This window comes from Leptonychotes weddellii, chromosome 10 (genome assembly GCF_054177405.1).
Source record: "Leptonychotes weddellii isolate Sample4059 chromosome 10, ASM5417740v2, whole genome shotgun sequence".
In the NCBI taxonomy this organism is placed as follows: Eukaryota; Metazoa; Chordata; class Mammalia; order Carnivora; family Phocidae; genus Leptonychotes; species Leptonychotes weddellii.
Genome location: NC_138378.1, coordinates 33,131,706 through 33,145,737, shown reverse-complemented (window position 1 = coordinate 33,145,737; position 14,032 = coordinate 33,131,706). Strand labels below are relative to the sequence as shown.

General features: G+C 40.4%; 1 protein-coding gene across 1 annotated transcript in view; it reads right to left on the bottom strand.

The window, feature by feature from the left end:
• The window catches only part of BTBD3 (BTB domain containing 3), a 33,465-nt gene extending 21,642 nt beyond the window's left edge, over positions 1-11,823 (bottom strand). Inside the window, exon 1 of the mRNA XM_081833241.1 lies at positions 11,664-11,823. The gene's annotated coding sequence lies outside the window, so the exon portion shown is untranslated. The remainder of the gene's footprint in view (positions 1-11,663) is intronic.
• Positions 11,824-14,032: the final 2,209 nt, after the last annotated feature.

Sequence of the window (14,032 nt, the reverse complement as noted above, 5' to 3'; positions counted from 1 at the left end):
TTCATGGAATACCACTGTACTTGACAAAATTTGCCAAATATGCTTTATAACACTTAAATAGCTGACATATCTACTCCAAATGAAGTGTCACTTCAAACAAAACAAAAAACAAAAGTATTACCAATGATAAAATTCAAACGTTCAAACAAAAATTAAAATTTCAGAAATCTTGATTATACCACCATGAGTTTGAGTTTGATAGCTCCCAACACTTAAAGACTGTTTCTGATGAGATTGGTGATGATATTAAATGAATGTAATTTTAAAATACTATATAATGAAACATAACATTTGAAAGATTTGCGTAACTCACTTAACTAATGTTTTCTAATAACAATGCAATTACATTACAAAACCACGCACAGGGGAAAAAATAGTCCCTTTGAAGTACAAGACAGACCAATGGAGTTCAGTGTAACAGGAGTACAACAAGTTCACTGATGGTTTTAGATTTCACATGGCAATTAACCTTTAAAAAAGCTACCATTCAAATTTTGACAAGGTATCAAAGAAGATTCACAATAATCTGAAAAGGCTATTAAAATCTCCTTCCTTTCCCAGCGACCTATCTGGGAGAAGAGATTTTTGTCATATGATTCGACCCAAAACATACATACATACATATATTCATTCATTTATTTATTTTTTAAAGATTTATTTGTCAGAGAGAGAGAGCGCACAAGCCAGGGTAAAAACAGGCTCCCCGCTGAGCAAAGAGCCCAATGTGGGACTCGATCCCAGGACCCTGGGATCATGACCTGAGCTGAAGGCAGATGCTTAACCGACTGAGACACCCAGGCGCCCCACATTTATTTATTTTTAAACACATAAGTAAATACATAAAATTTTTCTTTGCTTTCATTTCTACTCCAATAAATAACAAGAGATATAACCCCTATATACAAAATTTCTCTGGGTTTCTCTAAATAAGAATATAAGAATCCTGAGACCAAAAAGTATGAGAACCACTGGCACCCGCCTAGCATCATAAGGAGTTCGGATTTTATTGTAACATGATTGGTGGTCAGCCCTTAGAGGTTTTTAACAAAGGTTCTTTTAACATAGCAGTCTTTTGGTTTTATTCTTCTAGAAAACAATAATTCTCAGAGCATAATTCTCAACTACTCGTTCCAAAAATTTTTTTTTTGCACATTAGGTAGATAGAATAGAGAACACAAGAGAAACAAAGCAATATCTGCCACAAAAATTAACAGCAAAAAACTAATATTCTATTTGTTCTATGACCCTGTTTGGCATCCTATTAGTTTTGCCCCAACCTCACAAAATTCACAGAGCATGAGGTAAAGATTTATCAATCGATACCTTCTTGGAAGACTTTAAATAAGAGAAAAATTTAAATGGATTTTGAGTAGACAACTGTCCTTAGAAGCTTCACATAAATTTTAGCAGTAAGAAAGATGCAGATGTGTCTCCCTGATAATCTTTCTCCTATACCACATTTCCTTAGGAGAATTAGAAGTAGCAGCCTCTGCTGTCCCCCGCAAGGTAAGCATGGCTGCCAACGTGAAGAGAATTTCTATGTTCACGTTCTCCCTTCGTTTAAAGACAGACACATTTGGTTAAAACCTGCCTCTCTCACACTAATTTAATACCCATGTATTATGTATACATAGTACGGTATTTGGTTTTATAGAATACCAAAATCTTTGTAACACATTAAGTAGTAGGAAATAGTTTGTTGGAAATAAAGTTCAGGTTAGGAGTTTGCTGAAGTCCAAAGGAAATACTCATCTACAAGCAGTAATTTTTCATTTAAAAATAGCCTTTACTGGGGCACCTGGCTGGCTCAGTTGGTGGAGCATGCAACTCCTGATGTCAGGGTTGTGAGTTTGAGCCCTTACGTTGGGTGTGGAGATTACTTAAAAATAAAATCTTAAAAAAAAAAAAAAAAAAAGCCTTTTACTAAAGACCTGGTGTTCAAACACTTTCTTAGCTTCACTCATAAAAGGATTTTAGGGGTCGTGTATGTTGGTAGAACTGTAATCCTCATAACTACTTTATACCCAATAATTATATATTACAGAAAGACAGTAAAATCAAAATACAGGTTGTCCCAAACCTGCGCATCTGATTTTTCTATAACTCAAGCCAGACACCATTATATACTGACATCCCCAACCAACACCCACTTCGTAGAGTATATCACTGCCTCGTGATGATTTTGAGTACTTGTCAGCAGCTGTATGCTAGCAAGAGTTCAGGATCAAATTTGGCAATTTTAAGGAGACTTTCACGACACTGACAGAGAAAGTAGATAATAAAGTAACCCAGAATTTCAGGTAAGCATGGGCTGACCCTGGAGGTCCCACAGAAATACTGTTGAGTAGTATTAAATTAACTAGAAAATCCACTAATTCACAGAAGAAAATTCTACAACATTTACTGAAAGGTGTGCTGAAACCACCTCGGGGAGGGGTGGGAGTCTGCTGAGAGAATGACCAGCAGGGACCAGAAGTGACTGCACTGCACACTTACCTACACTGACCGCCCACTCTCCAACAAACAGTGCCAGCTTCTAGCATTCTAGCACTTACTTATCGTATCTCCAAAGGCCCCAGGAAAGGGAGAGACAAGAAACCATGGGAAGGGAGGGGGCGCTCTGGGATGCACCCTTGCCAGAATGGGTGTCCGACATGGGGTGAGAGGGGACGGGGCCTGAGGGACGGGCTATACAAGAGAAAGCAACAGCTAGCAACAGCTGTTTGGAGCCTGAACTTACATCTTGAGCAGGAAATGCTTCTGGGTAGCTTCCCACCATTTTTAATGGCGACAATGATATTACTTTGGGAAGAGAAGCCTGCTCTAACACTAATTAAAAATTTTGCCATTTTCTCAACTTTCTAGGAATGTAGACCATTCTCCAATAAGCCCCCCAGTAACACAGCTAAATGTAGTTTGACTACTACACTTGACTTTTTACTACATTTTTCATGAACAGAGATATGAAAATAGGTGGGACCTTGGTAATCCCTTGTCTATCCAGAGACCTAAAGTATAATAATGCCTGAAGGCCAAAATCAGTGCCTCACTATAGTGTAGGTATGTTTGCTGGTGCTGGGTAGGCAAGATCACCACTTCCAAAAACACTGGATGAATATAAAATGAGGTGGCAATAAAAAAAAAATCTTTACAAAGAAAAATACTACATATGTCCCTAAACCAAGTGTAGAACTATAGAAACAAGGTATATTTTCCAACTGGGCTATCAATAAATAGCCTAAACTAAGGGTTATTTTGTGATTTAGCAGCAGAAAGACAGGTCAATGCTTTCCATTCAGACTTGGCCAATTAGACTGTGTGAGGTTCAAAATAAAATAAATTATAACAGTGGTATTTGCAAAAGAATGAATCTTCACAATAACAAAACCCAGATATAACGCTAACCTGAGTTTCAAAGGCAAAGCAAATTTATCAGGCAGGTGCATTCAGAACAGTGGTGCTTCAGAAATTCTCCTTCTGATGGGTACGGTTATCACATCTAAAATATTTACACCCTCTAACTGTATATGGGGATCACTCTTGCTCATATACTACTACAGAAAAATTCAGGAGGTAAAAAATAAGGAACTAGACATGCTTAGAGGAAAGGAAAGTAGAAACTGAAGAAAAATTTCACAGATTTTGTGTTTAGGTAACAGCTATTGGGTTTATGCATTTCTAGAATTACATACATTTTGGTTTATTGTCTATTCTTCTGTTGCTTGTATGATCTCTAACAGATCATCCTTTTCTTGCACAAGGCATCACTTATTTGCACAGCAACTACAACAGGACAAACCATACAAATAGCTCTTACTCTACCAAAAGAGAAGGGAAGGGAATCTGATGTTTTTGAGATACTCTGGATTTGAAGGACACAAGAGGAGACTCTAGAAACACTGTAAGCAAAACTCTAAAATGACTGCTGTAATGATTGCTGTAGGAATGACTGCAGCAGACTGCAGTCTGGGAAGCTGAAGGTAAAGGACTGAGATGCTTGGATTTTGTACCATGTTCAATTATGTGCTTCTCTCTGTGGCTCTGAGTGGTTTCTAAATCACTTTATAAAAGAACTTATTTCAACCTCAGAGGAAAAAAGTTTAAAGGGGACATAAGAGATGGAGAGATATCCTTAACAGCAAGAAAGCACAAAAGGAGAAAACAAATGGTTACATTCCACTTTAAGGGCGTGGTTAAAAAACAAATATAGTAACAGTGTATCACTGATATTTACCAGGGAGCTCAGACATGTATTTTGAAAAGTTCCCAAAGTAAGGCCACTGTCCCCCCTTGGTTAAAAGCTGAAATCCAGAGAGCAGGTTCTAGAACATAATTCACATCATTCAAATGTGAATCAAGGCAGTTGGCTAGGCTTTTCTTTTTTTCTTTTTTTTTTAGGCTTTTCTGACAGTTAAGCAACTTGTCCCTACACAACGGCACAATTCAGCACTTTACAGTCTCTGACTTAATCCTCAAAACCAGTCTATGTATTATTATATCCACTGTAAATCGTACATGTTCTGGAACTTCTCCCTTGATGGTGGGATGTTAAATCATTAATGTTGGACCCACTGATGCCAAGGTCTATGCTACTTTGTAAGAAATTCATTGAAAAAGAACAAAAAAAAAACAACAGAGAGAAGGCGGACTGCATTCATTCATTAAAAAAATATTTACTGAACACCTTCTAAGTGCCAGACACATGGGACACATTAATGAACAGGCATAAAATATCTGCCAACACAGAACTTACAGCCTAGCAGGAGACAATTCACCATCAATCAATTAACCAATCATTCAGGTAGTACTTTAGAAGGTAATAGATGCTACAGAAAAAGAAAATGCAGAGCTCTACAAGAGAGATAGAGTTTAACCTGCAGTTACAAATAGAGCAGACCTCCCTGACAAGGTAGGTATTTTAGTGAAGTTTGGAAGGAGGTGAGGAAACTGGCCATGAATACACCTAGGGAGAAAATATTACAGGCAGAGGGAAAACCCAACACAAAGACCTGAAAGTGGGAATGTGCCTAATGTATTTCTGGATCAACAAGGAGATAAAGATGATTGGAATGGAGGGCAGGAGAGGGAGAGAAGTGGGGAAAGGGCAGTTAGTGTAGGCAGATTTGTATTGGGCTTTGTGAGTCACCATGAGGAATCGGACTTTTCTTCTAAGTAAGATGGAAAGCCATGGGACAGTTTTAATGTAACCTGACTTCTGTTTTAAAAAGATCACTCCGGTTGTTATGCTGATAATATATTAAAAGGAAGCCAAGGAAGGAGAAAGGAGGGGCCACTGTAATAATCTAATCAAGAGGTGCTGGAAACTTGGACAAAGGTGTGAGGAGTAGACAGAGGTGGGGAAAGGGGCTGAGCTCCTGGATTTATGTGGATAACAGGATTCTGGGATACATTTTGAAGGTACAGGAGCAGGATTTGCTGATAGCCTTGATGTGGAGAGAAAAGAGTAAGGATGATTCCAAAGGTTTAGCTTGAAAAACCTGAGAAATGGACCTACCACCCATCAAAATGTGCAGGCTGCAGGGAGAGCAGGTTTGTAGAGAAAAATAAAAAATTCGGTTTTAATCCTGTTAAAATTGAGGTATCTTTTACATATTCAAGTTCAGAAGTCAAAAAAGTAGTTGACATGTGCTTCAGAAGTTTCAGAGCACCACCCCAGCTGGAAATCTACATTTGGGAGTCTTATGCAGCTACATGGTATTTTATTAAAATCTTTAACTGTTTGTGACAAAAGTCCTACAGGAACTGAGCCCTGAAGCATTCCAAATTAATAGGTTGGTGAGAAAAAACCAGTGCAAATTTTAAAAAATGACTGAAAAAGTGAAACCAGTGGTCTAGTAGCATAGGAGGAAAAGCAGCAGCATGTGGTGTCCTAGGAATCAAGTGACATATGTCAAAAAAGGGAATGACCAATTATATCAATGCTGCCAATAGGTAAAGATGAGAAATGACTTGGATTTAGCACTTGGAATATCTTCTTTAGAAAAAGTCCTAGTGACTGTAGCCCACCTCACCCCAGAACACAATTATGGATCGAATTGGAGGTTATCATTCAATTTGCATATGAATTGAATGTTTTTCTAAAGAATTATCCAAAAGGAAGGATTTACTCCAATTTAATAGTTGGAACTCAAATCAGTTGATTTGTTAAGAAATACTGTTAAAAAAGTGATAAACTATAAATGCTAACAGTAATTTGTTAATATTCAATTCCTATCCCTTAACAAAACAAAACAACCTCTAGGTAAATTGGAAATAAAATATAGATTTTGTCCTAATGAGGAATTATGACAAACCAAAAGCCAATATCGCACTGTTTTTCCTAGTAAAATAAAGAACACAAGTTTGCACATTACCACCATTTACTATATGATAATGTTCCAGAATCATTTTATAATGTTCTAGAATGTTAACATTAGTGCAGCATGCCATAAAACCAAAATAAAAGGTGTAATTATTAGAAAGAGGTAGAAATAAGTGTCATTATCTGGCAACTGATTATATAACTAGGAAACCCAAGAGAATAAACTGCTCTCAGAGTAAAAGCTCTTAGAGTAAAAGCCAGCTATAAAATAAATATACAAAAATCAAGGACTGTCTTATACTAGCAGTAGCCAATTTGAAGAACCCATCACAACAGCAACAAAAACATGAAGAAAGAAGAAGAGAAGAAGAAAAAGAAGAAGGAAGAAGGAAGAAGAAGAAGGAAGAAGAAGGAAGGAGGAAGAAGGAAGAAGAAGAAGAAGAAGAACTACTCTAACAAGATATATTAGGATGTAAATGAAACAAAACAAAACAAACAAAACCTCTTCTAGGAGAGCAAAAGGTCTGGATAACCTTTCATGTTCCTTAAGACAGACAGTGACTACATGTAGATGACAGTCTTTGCCAAAGAACAAGAATGCACATAACTAGTGCAAAACTGCAACAAAATCAGGAAAGGGGAAAGCAGATAGACAAGTAGCAACTTAGTCCACCTAAAAGAGTGAAATGCTACACCTTGAGTGAGGAAGATTGAGAAATACTCCAGTTTACTCACAAACTGGAGAAAGGATGCCAGGCTAAAATAAGGTAAGTAAAGGCTGTTTACGAAGCCCTACATCCCAGGATGCCCTTCCAACTTGCTGCAAAGGTCTGGCCTACAACCCCAAAGCTCAGCAAGACTGGAGACTGATTCAAAGAGCGTAGATAAAACAGTTAAGTCTCTGGGCTGTGAGAGCACAGGAACCTTCCCCAAAGTGATTCTATACAAAGAGGATGCTGAGACTCAGAGCCAGATGCCTCTGGGAACACTGGCAGCTAGATCCTTTCCACAGCTCGGGATGCTTGAAGACCACACTCTCTGACCAGCCCAAGAGGACAGACTCTACAAAAGGCCCTAGTGAACAACTCGGAAGAAACTGTAAACAGCCAAAAGGCTGCCACTGGGGAGGGGAAACTCAGGGGAATGGGAGTGGTAGGGGAAAGAGGGGCAAGGGACCATTTATTTTACAATAAACCTTTTAGTCCTCTTCAACTTAAACTATGTGCATATATTAAAGATAGTAAGATAATCTTTACCTGAAAGGACAGATAAATGTAATTCTGATTTTCTAAGGAATATCGTGACTTGCTCTACCAGGTATTTCTACATATTCTAAATCTACAATTTAAAACACTTGGCATTAAGTTTAGAGATCAACACACAGATGAGTAAGACCTAAAACAGAAGCAAACCCACAGCTAGTCAAGATCTTAACATGTAATAAAGGGAAGACCACAACCAATGAGGAAAGGATGGACTATTTAACAAATGGTATTGGTAGAACTGAGTAGCTGGTGAGGAGATGGTATAAGACAATTCATATCCATAAATTAATACAGAATTTAATGTAAAAATCTAATATATTTCCAAAACTTGTTACATTTACCTCTACACTTTTCAAACAAATGTTTACAAGGAAAAATCATAAAGGACAAGATAGAGCTTGACTGCATAAAACTATTTTGCTCTTTGGAAAACACCGTAAGTTAAAAGACAAATAATGAGCTGTGGGGGAAAAAAAAAATCACTGCAAATACGATAAAGGCATAATACTCTTTATATGAAAGAGATATTTAAAATCATTTTTTAAAAATCATCAATTAAGAGAAAAGAGGGCAAAGTACCTGAACAAACACCTTTCATAAGGTAAAACAAGAAGTAAATCACTAATTTCACTAGTTACCAAAGAATATAATTTTTAACAAGATTACATTTTTATAGAAAATTAGGAAAGATTAAACACGAATGCTGACAGAGTGGGGAAACCATTAGGTGCATAAGGGAATCAATGTGTCTTGGCATACGCAGTTTGGCAATGGGCCTCAAGAGTCATAAAGAATTCACCTCTGCCCCAGGGATTCTGCTATAAATCTAGCCCAAGCAAGTCTAAGATACCAAGACTTTTAGGCATAGGTATTTATCTCAGCTCTGCCTGTGAGTTTGCTCTTACTTCGTGAGCCTACTACCTCCTTTGCCAGATTCTGTTGAAGGCCTTCATCTATTTGGTTCATTCCATCTCTCCAAAACTCTATGTTGCAGGCACCCTTATTACTCTGATTCCACGGATAAAGAAATGCAATCAAAGAATTGGGTAATTAATAAAGGTCACTTAGATCTGAAGTGGCCAAGGTAGGATTTGCAACCAGCATTTAATACTAATTTTTCAACCACTAAAAAATGGAAATATGTCAGACAACAGAAAACTACTTAAATAAACTTTGACATACCCATCATTAAAAAATCTTACATTCGAAGATTTGAAGGCATGGAAAATGTGTACGGTAAATTAGGTAAAAGGGCAGTATATGAAACTGCAGATGAAATTAAAATTGCCAATTTTAAAATATTCAGACAAAATAACAAGGGACAAGTGGAAGCATGCCATCTCATGAACAGTTGTTTATTTCTGATGATGTGATTGTGATTTTAATTTTAATTTTGGGGGGGTAATTCCCTAAATGTCCACAACAGGGACAATTTTTTATTTTAAAATGTTTAGAAGCCATAGAAACAACAGATCCGCTCAAATGTAGGGGCTTTGAAGACCTCTATTTTGAAACGTGATGAAAAAGGGAAAGATTAGGTGAGAGGTTACTATATCAGCGGCAGAGCATTACTGTTGAACTACAAGGTACGTCAAATGAAAGGGATTTCCATCATTATTTTCTCAGAGTAAAATGGGAAAAAAATCATCCTTTCAGAATTTGCTTGACAGTCCAGTTAATGGATATTTAATTAGCACATAAGACAGGAGATAGTTGCAAGAAAAAACCGCTTCAACTCCCAATGCATGCTCAGAATCACTGGCCTACTAAAAACATTTTGGAATTGATGAATTGAATCTGATTTACATAGTAATGTTTGAAAGGTTTCAAAAAGCAAAAAGCCTAAGACATGTAAATGACGTATTTCTCTACTACTTTGTTCAGTTTGCAAGGCAAACTGGAATTAGATGGCTATAGAATACCTGTTTTGAGCATAACAGAGTGAAAATTTTCAAAAATTATCTTTGGATGTGTGTATGCTGGGGAAGGGAAGGAGTGGGCGAATTTGTAGACAAACTATGTCTTTCCTTTGTTAAAGTATAATACTACAAGTGGTTTGACTTTTTGTAAAGAATCAAGGTAAAGCACTTTCTAGGAACAAAAGTTAAAGGCTGATAATGATTTTTTCTTTTTTTGGGGGGGGGCACAAATTACCAGAAGATTTTTGCATGTTGTAGGATTATATTTCACTTTTAAAATTTCTGAAATATAAGAGGTATTAGGACCTTGGAGAAATGATATATACAATTCTTAGGCTTCTGTGTGCCCAAAGGAAAACTACTTAAAAAAACATCGTTTCCACCACATTTTGGAACTTTATTAAACAAGTTCTCAGTGCAAAGACTGGGAAGAATGAATATTCCTCATAGCTGCGAGCAGTAGCACCCCATACAACATTAATAATTACGTAATTACTTCGAAAACCTGGAACTGTATGAGCTCACCCTTACCTGAGCTGAGGCCAAGAACTGAAAAGGGTGATTCAAATTATTCGGAAAAGAAAGAGTCCTATTCTGAAACCCAAAGGTAGGAGGACCCGCCCACTTCCCCTGGAGGACTCGTTGCTATAGGAACCCGCAGTAACCCTTCAGAGCCAGCAGTCTGGGGGAGGGAGATTCTCCCAGAGGTTGGGGGATGGTTAAAAGAAGGGAAGGCGGAGAGGGTAAAGAAAGGAGGGGGGGGTTGAGAGGTTAAAAGACAATGAAACTCCTTGGCTGTGGCAGGGGTCAGAGAAGGAGGGCTGAGTAACCCCAAAGGAAACTCAGAACATCAGTGAAAACAATGACCTGGACGCTAGAGTCACATTATAGTTAGGTTGAAGTTTGAACCATTAGACACTTCCCTCCCGGGTGGGAAACAAACTACCCTTTGTCAGTTCCTGTCTATGGAAAATAAAGCTAGACTTTTATCCCAATTACAAACTGAATGTTATTTCGTAAAATTGAAACCTTGACTTTCTTTTATTAAATCAGCGGTTCCCAAACTTTGCTGCAAATTGGAAACGCCTAGGGATCTTTAAAATATACATTGTTTTAATTGGTCTGGGGTGCTGTTTAAGCTTAGAGTTTTAAAACTCTCCAGTGGTTCTCTTCTGCGGCCAATTTTGGGTACTACTGTAGTCCGTGACTTGGCGAAGTGGTAAAGTGTTTAAAAAAGAAAAAGAAAAGAAGGCACAATTATCTCCCTTTGTCTTTTTAAGGCTAGTAATAGAATTAGCTGGCTTTCTCCAAGCGCATACAGGACAATAGGTTTCTTGACAAATAGGAATCCCCAGCATGCTGTAACAGTACTTTCTTTGAGATAAAAAGACTAGGCAGTATAACCTTTTTCTTCCCAAGATAGCAAACGTCCTTGCTACCCAAACATCAAACTTATACACCTATGTTAAGAGCGAATGCGCCACGAATGCCTCTCAGAACTTAGAAGGACGAGCTCCAAGACCAGAGGGAAATAGAACCCCGGTAGACCCACCATCATTCGACGGGGTTGTGAAGCAACCAGGACTGGGAAAGGCCGGGGTGTAGGTTCCTGGAGCCCCCAATACGGGCCCCGTGGGCAGCGCCTCAATAAAGTTACTCAGGGAAGTTTGCTCCCGTTTCCAACCATGCGCCTCCTTGGCCCAGGGGCGCGGCCCCCGCCACCTGCTCGGCGCCAACGCTCCCCGGCCGCGCCCCCTCCCTGGACCTCCGCCACCTCCTCTAGTCGCGCACTCTGCGGGCAGCCGTGTGGCCGGCTAGACCCCGGGTGGGCTCGCTTCGCCCCTCCGCGACACCCCTTAGCTGCAGCTGGCCCTGCCCCTCGGGCCACGGCGCCGGGACCCCCGCGCGCGGGCCCGGCACCGTCCCGCCTGGAACCCCTCGGGAGCCCCGCCGGTGCAGCCAGACGTCTCTCCAGCCAAGGCGGGGGATCCGGGCGCCCCCGCATCCCCCGGCCGGGGCGCCTACCGGCGGCCCCCTCCCAACCCAGCAGCGCTCGGCACCTTCGGCCCGGGGTCGGGAGCGCGCCCCTGGCCGGGCGGTCCGGTGCTGCGCACGCGCGGAGGCGCCCGCCAGCTCGCCCACGGCGCCCTCACTCACCGTCCGCGCTCTTCGTCACCTCCGGCGTAGCCGCCGCCTGCGTTGCTCGCCGCTGGACGCTCCGGCCCGGTGCCCACTCTTCAGGCCCCGGCCCGGGCACTCGGGGATCCGGCGCCCGGCGGGCTTGGCGGGCACCCGCACGCAGGGCACGCTCCGCGGGACAGGGCGCGCTCCCCGGCGCCGGGAGGGGGCGGGACCAAGCAGGCCGCGCGCCCGGAGGCAGCCTTGGATAAGGGGCATGCGCACTGCTTGTCCTTTCCTAGGGTCCGGTTGCCGAGAGGGCGGTGACCTTGGACCAGTGAGTGAATGGGAGCAAAGTGGAAGAGGGCTAGGATTCCTCCTCCCTGAGAGGCAAGTTCACCCTTGTCCCACAAACTGCAGGTTTTTGCCTCTGGTTCCTTCAACTAATGTGTTCAACATTTATTGAGCACCTACTTTGGCAGAGCTTTTGTTCAGGATACAGGGAGTTCTCCAATAATGGGAACCATTGGCTTGAGATTCGTTTTCCTGTACTGATTGCGTTCTTCTCTTTGAACAGATAAGGGGAGTGCACTACACTCTTAAGCGGTTTGGGGAAGGAGAGTTGCTGCTGGATTAGGGTGATGCCGGAAACTTCATTGAGAAGCCTGGAAGAATAAGAACTGGCGTCAGAAGTTCACCTGGAGAGAAAGGTGAACACGAATAAGTTGCCAAAAAAAAAAAAAAAAAAAAGTGTACACACACACACGAACCCTACTGGGGCAAGTTTAACCTGAGCGTATTGTTCATAGTGAAGGACAAAAACGGTGGCTGAAAGGGTAGTTGAAGCTCATCTGGAAATTATTTTTAATGCTTAACCTCAAAATTTTACCTTTTTTCAGTGGGTAATTGAAAAATGTTAAAGATGGGGGGAGACGGGAGGTAAGGTCTGATTAAATGCAGAATTTAGGAATATAAAGACTAGAGACATACGATGTATATATCCTGGTAAGAAGTGGTAGGGTCCTAAATTCCAGTGTTGGTACCAGGAAGCGAAAGCATGGAATAGTTTTCAAAGATTGTGAAGGACAGGAGAATTCCTTAGCTTTTGTCACTGCCTTTTGGGGTGTACAGAGTTTTTTATAATGACAGATACCAACTTCATTAGATTAGATCATCATCTTTGGGAAGTATTTATTAGTGGATAAATTAGACCTCTAAAATAGAGGCACTAAATGTTTCATCTAACTAGAATCGGATCCTGGTAGAAGTCATTTCTACTCAATTGAAAAACAAATTTGAGAGACTGTGTGTGTGTGTGTGTGTATAGACACATGGGCTTTGGGAAACAAAAAAACCCTTTTATAAAAAGCCCAAGTGTTCCATCACAAACTGTCCAATATTGCACAAATGACTAATATCTGAGTCTTACTGTGCTCATCTGTAAAATGGAATCATGATGGTAAATTTTAATGTGTCAATTTGGCTATGCCATAGCACTAAGATATTTCATCAAACATATCCTAGATATTTCCATGAAGGTATTTTCTCTAGGTAAGATTAACTTATAAATCAGTGGACTTTGATTGAAGCAGATTGCCCTCCATAATGTGGGTAGGCCTCATACAATCAGTTGAAGGCCCTAATAGAAAAATACTGACATCCCCTGAGTAAGAAGGAATTCTGCCAGCAGACTGCAATTCTTCCTTTGGGTCTCCAGCGAGCCGGCCTACTCTCCAGATTTTGGACTTGCCAGCGTCCACAATAATGTGAGTCAGTTCCTTAAAATAAGTCTCTCACTTTCTCTCTCTTTTGATAGGTAGGTAGGTAGATAGACATTGGTTCTGTTTTTCTGGAGGACCCTGATTAATATACCTTGCACGGTTATGAAAATTACATAAGTTAATTACCATCTGAATCTGAAAAACGGAGATTCTAATCTTTAACTTGTGAGATTATGAAAAATTAAGTGAAAGTAGGTAAACAGGCAGCATGTATTAGGGTCTGAATGAGTGGCAACTACTATTCTTGTGAATGAATAGCAGCGGCAAAAGCAAAAGAGGAGAAAAGGTGGATATTGGCACTGAAAAGTATTTTCTCAGTTCACTGGGTAATAATATTAAATTTAATAAACAAATTTAAGAGGTAACAGAAAATTCTGGTCTTCCTAACTCAGACATGCTAAAAGGTGATACATATGAACATTTTAATTATTTGCAAATAAATGCCAAATGAGCTATTGAGTAAAGATAGACTTTAGGGGGGGCTCCTGGGTGGCTCAGTTGGTTAAGCGACTGCCTTCGGCTCAGGTCATGATCCTGGCGTCCCTGGATCGAGTCCCGCATCGGGCTCCCTGCTCGGCAGGGAGTCTGCTTCTCCTTCTGGCAGGGAGTCCGCTTCTCCTTCTGACC